Consider the following 14,974-nt stretch of genomic DNA (forward strand, 5'->3'; position numbering starts at 1 on the left):
TAAAAATATCTTTAAACTTTAAACTTTGGTTTTCTCCTGATTTTATTACAAACTATGGTAAATATGGAATGTAATGGAAACAAATTTTCTCAGTTTATTGATGTATCCATAGAAATTGATATTTTGTGATTTAACTGTAGATTTGTATTTGAGAGTTCTTGACTCTTGTATTTACTGTAGGGATTTAAGATGAGATTGCAGATTAAAAACATTCCTTCTTAGAGAACAAGAAACATGAGCTTTGGCCAGGTAAAGGCTAATTAAATGCTTACTTCATTTGTTTAAATAAAAAAGCTTTTATTTATTTTTATCGGATTCGACAAGTTTTCAGTAAAGCATAGTAGGACTTGTGAAAATGCTTACTTCATTTTGATAATAGTCTAACATTTTCCCCTTCTTACAACTAAATACTCCACAAATGAATTTAAACTTGTCCTCTGGTTCAGCTTATAGCATTGCATCATACACAAACATGGAGATTTTTGGGAAACTGCTCCTCAGTTCAGTGATTGAAGGTATCCAGAGATGATTCACTCTCCAAGGGCAAGTATATGGATTATTGTCACAACTAACTGCACTTCTGACCACTCCTGGACTCTTTAATGCACCTCTCAGGTCTCTATCCACCACCAATCTTTGGGTGAAATCACACAATTCTCCCACTCTCAGACCAGGCCTTGGCTGCTGTGCTCTGGTACTAACCATGACTAGTTCAGCAGGTCTAACTTAGGTTCAGACCCTGCAGCTGTTCCCTCCATGAGCTATGATAGTGGAATCCAGTAACCAAACAGCCTTCTTAAAGCAAAATGTTATTTATTTAGAACCAAGAGAAAACAAATATAAGAGAAAACAAATCACCAGTATATGTGCATGCCTGGCTTTCCCTAAGGCTTACTGTTCCCTGGATCTGGAGGGGGAAAGTTCCAACTTCTTAAGATTCCCTCCACAGATTCTCTTTGTGAGCCTGTCTTCTTGGACAGCTCCTGACAATTGATCCCTTCCCCTTTCCCTGCAGAGAAGGGCTTTTTAACTGTTTAGTGTTCCATTGGTCTCTGGGCTCCCAGCTTGGCAAAACAGGGCATGTATCTTCATTGGAGACAGGATATACAATCGTCATAATTTTGTTTGTTTTGGGAAAAGATTTTATGTATTGCTATCTTGGGTAATTTACAATGAAACATTGCAATTATATTGGTCTTGACACATATAGGTACATATCTTAATACAGAATTACCAATATTAAGTAACATATTGGTATTGATATAACAATATATAGTCAATATACATTTTCCTTTTTTCCAAACATTATTTAAACACAGCCTATATATATGTGTGTGTGTGTATATATATATATATATTTAAGCAACTCATGTTAAGGTAAGGGGATTGGAGAGGGGGGAAGAAAGGAGGGGAAGCTGAGTGTTTTCCTAGAGCAGGGGGAAAGGAGGAGGCAGGAAGAGTCTCAGGAAAATAGATAGAAAGCAAAGCTAAGGGAGGAGGGGAGATGTAATTCAATTATTATCCTCTGTGTGTATCTGTCATAGTCAGGCTGCCCCAGCATGTCACTTTGCAGTCAGGCATGATGCTGCTTGATGAAGCCTGCCTCAATTTCCCTTCACTCCAAGTATAAACAAGTCCAAGCAGGCTTTAGAAATTAAGGAGGACCCTCTTTGGAGGGTCTCATTTATTTAACAGACAGTCCACCACAAAGCTTAAACAAAACTTTCATCCCAGCTTCCTAGCTGAGACCAAATCAGTCCCAGTCCATCTACTCCACTACTCATCTCATCCAGGCTCTTCACCTGGGGTTCACTGAGCTCAGGTCACCAACTCTGGAGTCAGGTCTCCTGCTGCTACTGGGCTAGAGTCTTCGTCCAGAGTCCGGGGTTTATGGAGGTCTGTCAAGAGTAGCTCTTCCCAAGGACAGGTCTTCCCCAGGGGACCTCATACTTCTGGCAGGCCAGACTTCTGGCTATTGCTTGGGGACTCCAACTGCAGCTCTCTCTGTAGAATTCTCCCATTTCTAGGAGCATCCCTTCTAGGCTCCCAGAGAGCTCTCTGTCTCTAGGAGCATACCTTCAACTTAGCTCCCCTCCTCAGGAGTTTCCTCTCTCCTCAGGAGTGCCATCTCTAACTGAACTTGGGTGACCTTTATTAGACCCAGTGTACATTTACTAATTAACTCTTAATTGGCCACGTGGGCAGTCACTTCCCCTATGTGGGTCTTCAGAAGGCAGACACGACAGACTGATGACCTGAACACAGACTGTATGACTCAGAGTGGCATAGATATAAATTCTCAGTAGCATAGAAAAGTGTGTGCCCTGCATGGTACAAGGTGTATGTTGTAGTCTGTCTATACTGTGGGATGAAAAGCGAATCAAAGAGAACAATAAAACCCAACTAGCTTTTGTGGAGGAAGAGAGGTGTAAGGTAACGCTCTTCTCTTCATGTGCCCGTTTATCTATGCCTGTATCTGTAATTTTCACTCCATGCATCTGAAGAAGTGGGGGGGTTTACCCATGAAAGCTTATGCCCAAATAAATCTGTTAGTCTTTAAGGTGCCACCGGACTCCTCATTGTTTAGGTGAAAGTCTGTGCTTTAGAGAACTGATATTCACACAGACACATGTATGTTTGACATATGCAGACCTGTCAAAACGCTTCTCTTCTTCCTGTGATCACATAGAATTCTGGGCCTAGTGGAGAAGCAGCCATATTAAGCAAGTGGAATAAACTATCTCCTGGTTTTTCATTGTGGCTGTTTGACAGGTATGACATAGATAATTTCATTGCCATGCAACCAGCTATCCCCGAGAGATTTGAATTCTGACATATATTCCCTCTATATTTTTAAGACCTGCCATTTGTCTATAAAATTTGCAATGAAGAGAGTTTGAAAACAAGACCCCTAAGCTTCCAAACTTCCAGAAAAGTTCAAACTTCAGTAAGGAGGAGAGCCAACACAGCTGTCAAAACCAAAAGATAAAAATGACAATGAGATCATTATATCCTGACTTTATTCTGAATCCGATTATTTTTATGTTTGTTGTTTAGAAGAGGAGGGACTGATTTTACATTCACAACAGGGTTGTGTCAGAAACACAAAGAAAGTAATGAAAGAGACTTAGCGTGGAGCAGAACTCCAAAGGGAATACTTTTTTGGAACAGTGTTTCCCACACAGAGAAGCAAGAATGCATCTACTTCCTCCTACTTTACCGCCTTCCCCTATGACCTGTATCACAACAGTAATATAAATAATAATTATAGGAGATATTCTATCTCCTAGAACTGGAAAGGACCTTGAAAGGTCATCAAGTCCAGCCCCCTGCCTTCACTAGCAGGACCAAGTACTGATTTTGCCCCAGATCCCTAAGTGGCCCCCTCAAGGATTAAACTCACAACCCTGGGTTTAGCAGGCCACTGAGCTATCCCTCCCCCCCTTAACATTGTAATACAAGGATGACTCCAACAGCTCACCATATAGTCTCGCCCCTTTCTTCCTCCACTGTGTGTTCAATGACCTGCTGGGATTTGGGACATTAATTCTCTCATTCCACTGATAAACTGTGACTTAAATTAAACCAATTCCCAGCAGAGGAAACATCACATTATTGCATTGGCTGGGACTCGAACCCAGGTCAACTGCTTGGAAAGCAGCTATGCTCACCACTATACCACCAATAATGGTATTGGATCTGGGATTCCCCTGTTAAATTTTTCCACTAGTTTGAAGAGAAGTACACATAGGAGCCTGAATTTGGCCCAGAGGAAACCAATGATTTACTCAATTAATTTTTTCCAAATACGGTTTATTTTTTAATTTCCAAGACACATTAGCCTCTCTAAAATTCTTCAGAATTCTATTGTTTTCATGCTGTAGATTCCAATGCCCTCTAGGTAACTAACATTACAGTGGAAATACACAATACTGGTATTCTAGGAAAACTTTAATACCATTCACATTTAAGACTGTGTATTTGTTTCCTGTAGAGGCTTGTTCCTGTAACATATCCGTCAAACATACACATTGCAACCCTAGATTTACTGACTGAATTCAATGGACTAAGGGAATGAACTGATCCTGTCAAGAAGATTAAAGGCTATTCGTCAGCTGTGTTACATAAAGGGCATTCTTTAACATTGTTAGGAAAAAACGATGCATGTGTGAGGTGAAAGAGAGTTAAAGAAGCTCTTATTGACCTATTCAATAGGTAGTTTGAGCTGATTTTGATTTATATTTATTGTGAAAGAACTAACAAATGTTAGCAGTAGAGTCAAATTTTCTTTGCAGCATTTGCCCTAACTTCTTATATATGTTTATCTCTTTAAGGTATTAGCTATATGCTTTTTAATAGGTTAAAATACTAAGGAAAAACAAAGCTTGTACCACTTTTTGTCTCTTAAGAGTTTGACAATTAATTATTTATAATGAAAGACTGATGCTGCCTTATGTTAGAAAACAAGCTATCATCTCTGTGCACCGTATGTATTTGAAAAAAGAAATGATAAAAATCACTGTGAACTGCTGTCAGGGACTTTATAGTTTAGAAATCTAACAATGACTAGCACAGGGTATTTTTTAGAAATTGTATATTAGTACACTATATTTTCCAGTATTATTTTACAGCTTTGTGTTGCAGAACTTGAATCTTTACTTAGACTGAAATAAGAAATTTACCACACTAAAGTCATCATGTTGTATAAGCTTTCCTATTACATAAATGATTCCATCTTAAATTATTTATCTTTGCCGTTCATATGTGTGTGTATGTGTTGCTGTTGCTTTGAGAGCCTTCTGGTGATCAGATATTCTCTTTGTTCTGATTCACAGGCTGCTGCTTTCAAAATATGCAGAAGGTGCAATATTTTGTTAATTTATATTGTTGTCTTGAAATCACTCAAGCAGCATAATAGGTTGTAAGCTAAGCTTCTGAAAAAACCTTGATGTATTTTGTAGTTATTTTTAGTTATATTCCTTTGTGAAGCAATTATGTTTTGTGATTATATGCAATCAGATTTTGTTTTTTTCCGGGTGACTTACTACGTTATGCAATATTTTAGTCAATGGGTCAAATACAGCCTACAAACCATTTTACTCTACTATAGTGTGATGTGTATAAATAATGCTTTTGACAACAAATTGTCCTTCGTTACTATGAACCTTTAAAAATAAGAGAACCTGGACAGAATCTGTTAAATCACTTTACTCTAAGGGTATGTCTATACTACCTGCCAGATTGGCGGGCAGCGATCGATCCAGCGGGGATTGATTTATCGTGTCCAATCTAGACACGATAAATCGACCCCGAACCCTCGCCCGTCGACTCCTGTACTCCAGCGCTGCGAGAGGCACAAGCAGAGTCGATGGGGGAGTGGCAGCAGTCGACTTACCGCGGTGAAGACACCACGGTAAGTCGATCTAAGTACGTCGACTTCAGCTACGTTATTCACGTAGGTGAAGTTGCGTAACTTAGATCGATCCCCCACCCTACTGTAGACCAGGGCTAAGTCTCTCTAAGGTAGTGGTGGTGGGGGGAGATTCCCAGGAGACTTATCATGAAGAATATATATTTCTATAATAAGAAGGAAAATATCCAGCATCTCACATTTCTTAGCAACTGTGTAATTGGTGTTGAAGGAAACCCTTGTAATCAGAAAATGTTTGTTTTTTCTACAAGTGATTGTCCATCTATATTCTATTCTTGGTTTGCATGTGGCCCATGTATCAAGAGTCAGCAGTGTCCGTTGGACCACACCTGCATGCTGAGTGCCTTTATGCCACTCACCTGCATAAAAGGTAGAGCAGGGTCAACATCCTTCAATTCCTTCTTACCACCTGGACCATGAGATGGAACTGTGAGCAGTGTTTCTACTCTTGTGCACTTGTGAATTTAAAAAGTTTTGTAAATAGTTGTTCCTTTAGACTAGTTTAGTACTTGGGTTAGTATAGGATTTTTTGTTAAGTTTCTATTTGAGCACTGTTTTTTCTGTTTTTTGGTTACCAAGCTTCTTCAGCCTTCATGACTGAACAACAAACTCCAGATTCTAAGTATCACACCTCATGTGAAGCAGGTATGACCCTCAATGACCGTCACTCAAAATGTTTATTTTGCCTTGGTAAGGGGCACATCATAGACAAATGTTCAATTTGCTGTTCATATTTTTTAAAAAACCACAACAGACAAGAGAGACTCTCCTGAAACTTTTTCTTCTGGACAAGTCTATGAAACCACTTCTAATCTGGGTAAACAAAGGCCTGGTCTACACTGGGAGGGGGATCGATCTAAGATATGCAACTTCAGCTACGAGAATAACGTAGCTGAAGTTGACGTATCTTAGATCGATTTACCTCGGGTCCTCACGGCGTGGGATCGACGGCCGCGGCTCCTCCGTCGACTCCACTTCTGCCTCTCGCTCTGGTGGAGTTCCGGAGTCGACGGGGAGCGCATTCGGGGATCGATTTATCGCGTCTAGATGAGACGCGATAAATAGATCCCCGATAGATCGATTACTACCCGCCGATCCAGCGGGTAGTGAAGACGTACCCAAAATCTGCCCAGATCTGAACAGTCTTCCTCCAGAATTGCCATGATAAGCACTGGCTCTGCAGCCAGTACCAGGATTCCAGCTGCTTCAAAACATTCCTTTACAGTTCCTGATTTCAAATCCTCTTCACTGGCTGACAGGGTAGGGCTCAGCACCACTCTTCTAAAAAGCACAATCACAGGTCAGCATCTGAGATACCTAGCAATAAAAAGAGGGAGACATTGCCTCATCCTACCTCAGTTAAGGGCAGCACAAGGACTAACTTAGGTCCCTCAGGCATTAGAAAGAACTTCAGTACCAGCTAAAGACCAGCTTCACTTGGTCTCTGGTGCAGACCCTACATATTTTTGTAATGAGTAAACTAGAAACAGATTCAGAAATTTAGTAACCAGAAAGGTAGTTTATTTTATAAAGTTTCAAGGAACCCATTATTTTTTAAACTTGGTTAATAAAAGGTACTAACTGCAAATTTCAAATAGGTCATTATAGTTAAGAATACCACACCTTCTTCAAATATAGTAATACTGTTCTTGGAAGTTAGTTTTGTTTCTCAGTAGAAGGTTTGTCATTTGAAAGAATTATTTATTTCCATTTTTAAAACATACCTAACTAGGAGTGCCCATCCCATGATCTCCCAGTATTTAAAACACAATAACCAGCAACTACACTGAATCACTAAGATTCACTGCCAAATACACTCATCATTCCTTCCTACTCTAATGAAATTGTCACAGTCTTCCATGTTATAAAGTGACTATGAAACATAAAAATGATTATTTCAAAGGATAGTATTATCGGAAGAGGACACAGTGTATAGTACTCCTAGCATCCTAGACCATATTTATTCATTATGATTGTCAAAATTTGCTGGTAATAGCTTTTGCTATTCAAATTTAAAATAAAATAGCTCATGTTCAGATATGTACCATTAAAATATTTGTTTTTTAAACTTCTAAAATTTTAGCCCAATGTTGTCTCTTCCCAGACCAAAAGGAACCATTTCTAGTAGTCAAAAAAGAAAATTTCTAATTATTCAGATTTTATTTCCATTCGCTTATTGGCTGCTATTGAGAAAATGCCCGAAAGTATGACAATTGGTCCCAATGGCGATGGTCATTTTTATGACAACTTTCTGGTGTTTTATTTGGTTTTAAATTTTCTATTTTATGATCATTTACCTTGTATTGTATCAGGAGTATTGCATTGTATCTGTTGCTCAGATACTATAGGAATGAAAATTATAAAAATGTAGAGAGATGGATTTTATTACTAATGTAGCATCTTGAGTGCCCTTGAAGTAAAAAGTGCTGAATATATGGATGCTTTATATATAAAGCTATCCACTAAGAACTGGACTGAGACCATCAACTCATTGTGGCCCACTAAAACAGCTATGAGATGGCAATGGCTATTGGTCACTACCAGCTGGAGCCAAATATGAACTAGTGATCCGTACATAGAGGACTGTTTCTCATCATCAATCCCTTTGGTCATCCAGTCCCCTGTTGACAATTTAATAGCTTATATAGTGAATTCGTTCAAACCCCAAAGGAAGAAATGAGGATTCTAAAAATGTCTGTGGTAGTTTGTTTCCATGAGATTGCAATGGTAATTATGTATGTCAGCAACTTTCTCGTTCTGCATTGTAACCTGAAGGTGGGATTTATCCCACCAGCGTTAAAGCTCCAGGTCACTGAGCATTTTTTTGAATCAGGAGAGAGAACCATCTTATAGTAATTGATTTTGTCATAACTCCCCTTAAGCTATGAAATGACATAGTAAAATTTCCCCTTAATTCTGATATCTCTTTTAGGACTGAATAATTGGACCTACCAGAAATTGTTCATTAAATGTCTCTACTTATCTCTACTTCATTGTTTTCTTTTGATTGTTGGCAAGGCCATTCCTTGCAGTCTTTTTATGACCCTTCACTTAGAAATTGAAAAACCAGCTGCTGAATTAGTGTATCTTAAAAGCACTGCTCTTACATCAAGGCAAGTGGTCTCCTCCAGCAGAATTGAGAAGCCTCCAGGGGCTGGATCTGAGAGCCATAGGGATCACACTTACTTCTCTCCTCTTTTCCAACTTCCTTGTTTTCTCTTTATCTGTTTCTCCTCTAGTGGGGCACCATTAAAGCTGAGCCAAAATATCTTTTAAAAATGGATCTCTTCTGCTCCAGACACCAGAAGAAATATTTTGCAACCTTCCTACATCTCATTCAGATGGACTGGCCATCTGACACATGATTTGACTTTCTGTGCCAGAAAAGACAATAAAATCAGGTGAGGTAGGGCAAGGTGAATTCTTATAGCTCTCTATTGGCTCTGGTTCTCTCATCTACAAGAGATGCCTCTATGTGTTCCTGGGAAGCTACACCTCAAAGACGACCTTAATGTGCAGGGTCCAAAAGTGCAGGATCCAGTCAAATTCCTGTTGACAGATTGGAACTTGAGAGGTGAACCTCCAGGAGTGTGGATCATATCTGGAAGACCTTCTGACTCTTTCAATCTAGGTTACTTTTTAAAATGCAATCATCTTCACCAGAAGGGTCAGTGAGTTGTTTGCATTCTGTATCAAAACACCTTTTTCTTCAACTTTCTTCACATCATGTAGTACACAGGTCTACCCCAGAATTCCTGCCAAAAGTAGTTTCTGTTTACAATTTCAATCAAAAAACCATTTGCCTAAACCTGCTCATCCTCAAGAGTCCCAATGGCTTTGTCTGGTTGTCTACAGAACCATCAGATTCTTTCAAGACAGGACAAAATCCTTTAGGAAGTCAGATGCCATGTTCATCTCTTAATGTTGGCATGAACAAAAGTCTCAAAGCATCTAATACAACCATTTTCAAATGAATAAAATATGCTAATTTAGAAGATTATATAAAGACTGGAAATACACCATCTTCAACTCTCAGAACACATTCAACAAGTTTTATCTCTATATCTTTTCAAGAGATCTGCAGAGTGGCCCTGGGCACCCTTTGCTCTGGGGGAGGAGTAAATTATTTCACTCATTTCCATGGAGCAGCTTGCTTTCCCCCTGAGCTATTCTAGCTGGCAAGTGGGCTGAAAGAAAGAGGGAGTCTGGGCCCCTCCCACTTCCTGCTTCTCTTCTCTACCTCCCCTCCCCCACTTGCTTGCTGAAAGGAGTAGAAGGCAGAGAGTCCCGGCTCTCCCCATCATGGCCAAAGTCACAATCAGAGCAGGGGGCCTAGCAAAAGAATAATGGCAGCCTCATTCACCCCTATTCCCCTGTGCAGCTATGTAAAGGCTTTGACAGACTAGCCATAGTAATCTAGTACTTTGTGTCAACTGAGGAAAGTTGTATTGTTTATAAGAATAACAGAAATACCTAGAATATTTCAGATGTATGCATTTTGCACCTTTGTTCCTAGAATTTACTGTATGTTTAGTTCTTCTTTTCAACCACCTCAGGTTATATAATATTATGAGGCATGGACAATGTGATAAATTTGGCAAGAAGAATTTTTAAGTGATTAATAGATTCCAAGGCCAGACGGAACCATTGTGATTATCTAGTCTATCTGACCTCCTGTATAACACAGGCCATAGAACTTCCCTAAAATAATTCTTAGAGCATATTGTGACGTTACACCCCATATTCTTCATGGAAATATGGTTATGATATGAATATGGCATAACTAAGATATATTTTATGCAAGATGGCTCATGTAAGATATAATTGTGTGTGTACTTGGGGGGAACACCCACCAGACAGTAGACAATCCTCCTGAATGACCCATTTAAGAAGAACAATAGAACTCTGAAGATACTAATCTCTCTCTTTCCTGAGAAGTGTCATGGGACATAGCTGTGACACTACCAGGTCAGGTGGTCGTGTCACCTGATACAAAATACCACCTTGGACACTGCTGGAACTTTTCCTCTGTAGGCATATGGGAATCAAGCAAAGGTTTCCTGCCTTAGCTAAATCCTTTTCAAGGCTGGGGAGGGGGTTAATCTGGACTCTCCTCCATTGCCTAACCAAGAAGAAGGACTGCTTAAAGAGCCTGAAGGGACAAAGGAACTAACCTGAAGGGAAAAGCGGGAGTGAGTCCAGACTGAGACAGAAAAATAACTGCAACTCTAAGCTATTGAAACTCTGCAATTTACCTAAAATAACATGTAGGGTAATAAATTACTTCTTGAAACCAGTCTCTTTAAGAACTTAAGCTTAGTATGTGTGTTTTGTTTTATTAGCTCAGTAATCTGCTTTGTCCTGTTTGCTATCCCTTATAATCACTTAAAATCTGCCTTTTATAGTTAATAAATTTGTTTTGTTTATTATTAAACCCAGTTTGTGAAATTTCTAACTGGGGGAGGTAAGGAGTTGTGCATATCTCTCTTCACTTTGAGGGAGAGGGCGAATTTTTATGAGCTTGTGCTGTGCAAATCTTTTTATACAGCGCAAGATAGTATTATTTTGGGTTTATTCCCCAAAAGGCACGTGCACATGAGTGCTAGGTGAATCATCACACAGAGATGATTTCAGTCTGTGTCTGCAGCTGGGTGTGGCCCTATCTGTGTAGTGTGCTGCAAGAGGTCAGAGAGCCTAATTCAGCAAACAGGGAGAGGGAAACCAGACTGGTGGAGCAGGAGGGCTCAGTGAAACCCCAGTACATCAGGTGGGAAGGGTAGGGGTCTAACCTGTCACAGTGCCATAGTCAAGCAGGGTAATGTGCACAGCTTATTGCTTTGAAACACTGGTGTAGATTTTAAGTGAGTTTTAAGTGTGTTGGCTGGAGACCAGACAAAGTGGTTACAGGTTTGTTATTTTCTGTTTGCTTATTTTGGGTAAGGGAAATAGGGGCAGAAAAGTCAGTAACTGAATGAAAGTGAAGCTACCAAAAAGTTGGAGCTCTACAGATTGCAAGTAGAAGAAAATGAAAAAATGCATAAGAGACAGGTGGAATTAAAACAGATGGAAACTGAAGCAGAAGCAACCAGGCAGAAGTTAGCTCACAAGAGAGCCATGGAACTGAGACAGCTAGAGGCTGAGGAAGCCCGAGAACAGAGAAAGCTGGAGGCTGACAAAGAATGGGAAGCATAAAATGCCAGACAGGAAGCAGAAAATACCAGACAAAAGACAGCACATCAGAGAGCCCTGGAACTGAAAGACAAAGAACTGGAGGAAAAAGAAAAAGAGGGAAAGCATCAACTGGCTATAATGGAGTGGAAGAGACAGATCCCTACACCAGAGAGCTCCACCTCTCCAAAAATCCATAAGTGGGAGCACTTGTGCTCTCCTGTGATGGGGTGGCTGCCCCTCACTGGTAGGTAAGAGGTTAAAGCCACCCTGGGGAGGCTGCACGGGAGGCAGCCAACGACTAAAAGGCTTATAGTGCCAACCAATCAGGAGAAGCTTTATTGGAACATCCAATCAGGGCCAGGCTGGCCCATATAAGAAGGGGCTGCTGAGCAGAGCAGAGGGCAATCATGCCCTGGAGTTTGAGGGAGGAGGACGACTGGCTGCTGAGAGGGCTGGAGCACCCTGGACAGAGCAGTGCTGGGTAGTGTCAGCAGAGTATGAGAAAGCTCCTGGGTGATGGCTGCCAAACTGAGGCCCTGATACAAGGGCAGAGGAGGTGCTGGGGTTGTTGGGGAAGTGGAGTTGGAGGAGGGGCAACACATGGCAGCCAGCTATAGGGTCCCTGGGTCGGGACCCGGAGTAGTGGGCCGGCCCGGATGCACTGCGGGGAGTGGCCAGTGAATGGACTGCAGTTTGCCACTGAGACGAGCAGCTAGAATCGGGACTGCAGTTTGCCACTGAGGCAAGTGGTTGGACTAAGGACTGTCGGTCCTTCGTAAGGGGGGAAAGGACTGACTGGGACACCGCCGGAGGGCTGTGTCCAGAAGAGGATGATGTGGTCCAGGGAGTGACACGGGTCCTGGAGGTGGAGACAGATGAGATGATGGGCGAGACGTCACCTGAGAAGGGCATACTGGGAACCGAGCTAATTCCCCAGACAGACAGCAGGAGGTGCCGCAGTGATGAGTCCAGCCCCATTACACCTCCATACAGCGAGTCTGGGGACATTGCTGACTATTTCATCACCTTTGAGAGACTGTGTATGCTCCATGAGATTCCTGAGGATCAACAGATGACCACTTTGGTTGCAAAGTTGACTGGGAGAGGTCTGGATATATTCAATAAGATGCCAATTGGTGATGCTGCCAATTATGATAAATTTAAGGAATTGGTTTTAAAAATGTTTCAGATTACACCTGAAACTTAGGCCTGGTCTACACTAACCCCCCAAGTCCAAGTAAGGTACGCAACTTCAGCTACGTGAATAGCTGAAGTCGACATACCTTAGTTCGAACTTACCGCGGTTCAGACGCGGTCCACACGCGGCAGGCAGGCTCCCCGTCGACTCCGCGGTACTCCTCTCGCCGAGCTGGAGTACCGCAGTCGACGGCGAGCACTTCCTGGTTCGACTTATCGCGTCCAGACCAGATGCGATAAGTCGAACCCAGAACTTCGATCCCCAGCCGCCGAACTAGCGGCTGGGTGTAGACCAGCCCTTAGAGTAAAATTTAGAAGATTTAAGGGAGAGGCTGGATTAAGTAATGTGATTTATGTGAACCAAATGAGAGATCTACTGGATAAGTGAGTAAGGTGAAAAGGTATTACAAGGTTTGAAGCAATGATTTGGTTGCTCGGGAACAGTTCCTGAATATGTCTAATGATGATGTAAAACAGTGTTTTTGGGATAAAAAGGTAGAGACGATCGAAGAACTTGCAACTTTTGCAGATAAATTTGAACAATCGCAAGCACCTAGTAGGAATAAATCACAGGCAGAGGCTTTTAAGTTTAGTGGGAAGCAAGGTTCCCAATTTGCCCCTGGGAAGAAGGAGGGTGGATGGGAGGCTGGACGCTCACATCTCTAAGTTAACTCCTCCAGTCCTCATCCCAAATCTCCTGTAAAAGCAGAAGAGCCCAGAAGGTGCTATCATTGTAATTCCACTGAGCACCTGAGGAATAAATGTCCTATGCTGAGTGAGAACAGGCAGCAGGTAACTCATGGAAATGCTGCTACCCAGAGCACAGAGGCACCTCAGGCAATTGCCACTTATACACGTTTTGTAAAGATTGCCACTGCACAGCCAGTTTGACTTAGTTGCTAAGTTTTGGAACTAGGGATTTTGTGGTGTAATAAATAAATAGCATTCCATCAGTTCAGTAACCTTTTCTTATTGCGGAGGATGGGGGAGGTTGATGAAATCAGATGCTGAAACACTGTCTCATTAATAAGAATTATGGAGATTCCCCTTCATGTTTACTTTTGACACTGGTACACACTGCGTACTAAGGAAATTAATCAGACTGAAGCTATAGTCCACTTTTACTAACATTTTTACCACAAATCTAATGCATGTAGCTAGCAAATGATAGACTACTCCTTGATAACATTTTTTTTCTAATTGCTTTTCTTAAATTCTTTCAATTTTGTAATTCTGTAGTACAAATAAAACTGAATTGTGCATAATCCTCTTTAGAAAGTTCCCAATTTTCTTTGGAATTATATACAGTGATATGGTCTGTAATAGAACATATCTAAATACAGTACTTTTGATAAACCTGATGGTCATACTTTCTTAATTCAAATAAGTCCCAAAATATTAAAGAAATTGATATATTCTATGATATCAAATAATGTAAGTTATTTCATATCTACTCATATTGAATCTAAAAACCTAAATTTTTTCAGATTACAAAAGAATAAAATGGCAGTCCTTCCAATGTTTAGATTATTGAGGCGGAATGGGATAACATCTGTATACAAATACAGTTTTACCTCTGTCAATTGAAGAGAAAATTTTTCAGTTTTCTCACAGTTTTTTGGGGAATTTTAATGCCTCTGCATGATCTTCACTATCATCATGTTTGTAGCCTGTGATAGGGCCTTCCATGGCTGGGCAGCCTAGCGGCTGGATCATTGGATAGGAGCTGGAGGGCGGGACCTGCCCTCCTTTCCCTCAGGTCCTGGCTCAGAGTCCTGGGCCACTCACACCCCTAGACAAGGGTGCGGGATCTTGCTCCCAGCCGTGAGGGGGAGGCTAAGGACCTGTTGTCTGAGCTGCTCCCTATGCAAATCCTTTAGTTTGGGGTGAGGCCTTGCTAGTCCAGTTTCCCCACCGTTGGGGCTTGGTGGTAGATTCCCCTTGGCAGGGGAAGACTTACTTGCTTCCAGTGGCTGCGCTGGCAGGCAGGTTGTGTCTGTGCCTTCAGGCAGACACACCGAGAGCTCCTGCCTCTTCACCAGTCAGCCCCTAACTGAGCCAGGCTCCCTTCTTTTCTTCCCCTTCCAGGCCTGGCACTAGCTGCAGGTATAATGGGGTGGGGCTAGCTGAACCCACAGGTTTTCTTTAACCCCTGCTGTTCCTGGCAGCCACCTC

At 41.4% G+C, this 14,974-nt stretch overlaps 1 protein-coding gene and 1 non-coding gene across 5 annotated transcripts in view; one reads left to right on the forward strand and one right to left on the reverse strand.

Moving 5' to 3' along the window:
- LOC112103386 (connector enhancer of kinase suppressor of ras 2-like) overlaps positions 1–14,974 on the forward strand; it is a 526,129-nt gene that overhangs the window by 499,302 nt on the left and 11,853 nt on the right. The window lies entirely within an intron of this gene.
- TRNAG-UCC lies at positions 3,617–3,688 on the reverse strand. The gene has a single exon. It is a non-coding gene; the product is annotated as a tRNA-Gly (tRNA).

This window comes from Terrapene carolina, unplaced genomic scaffold (assembly GCF_002925995.2).
Source record: "Terrapene carolina triunguis isolate 2854851 unplaced genomic scaffold, T_m_triunguis-2.0 Scaffold131, whole genome shotgun sequence".
NCBI lineage: Eukaryota > Metazoa > Chordata > Testudines > Emydidae > Terrapene > Terrapene triunguis.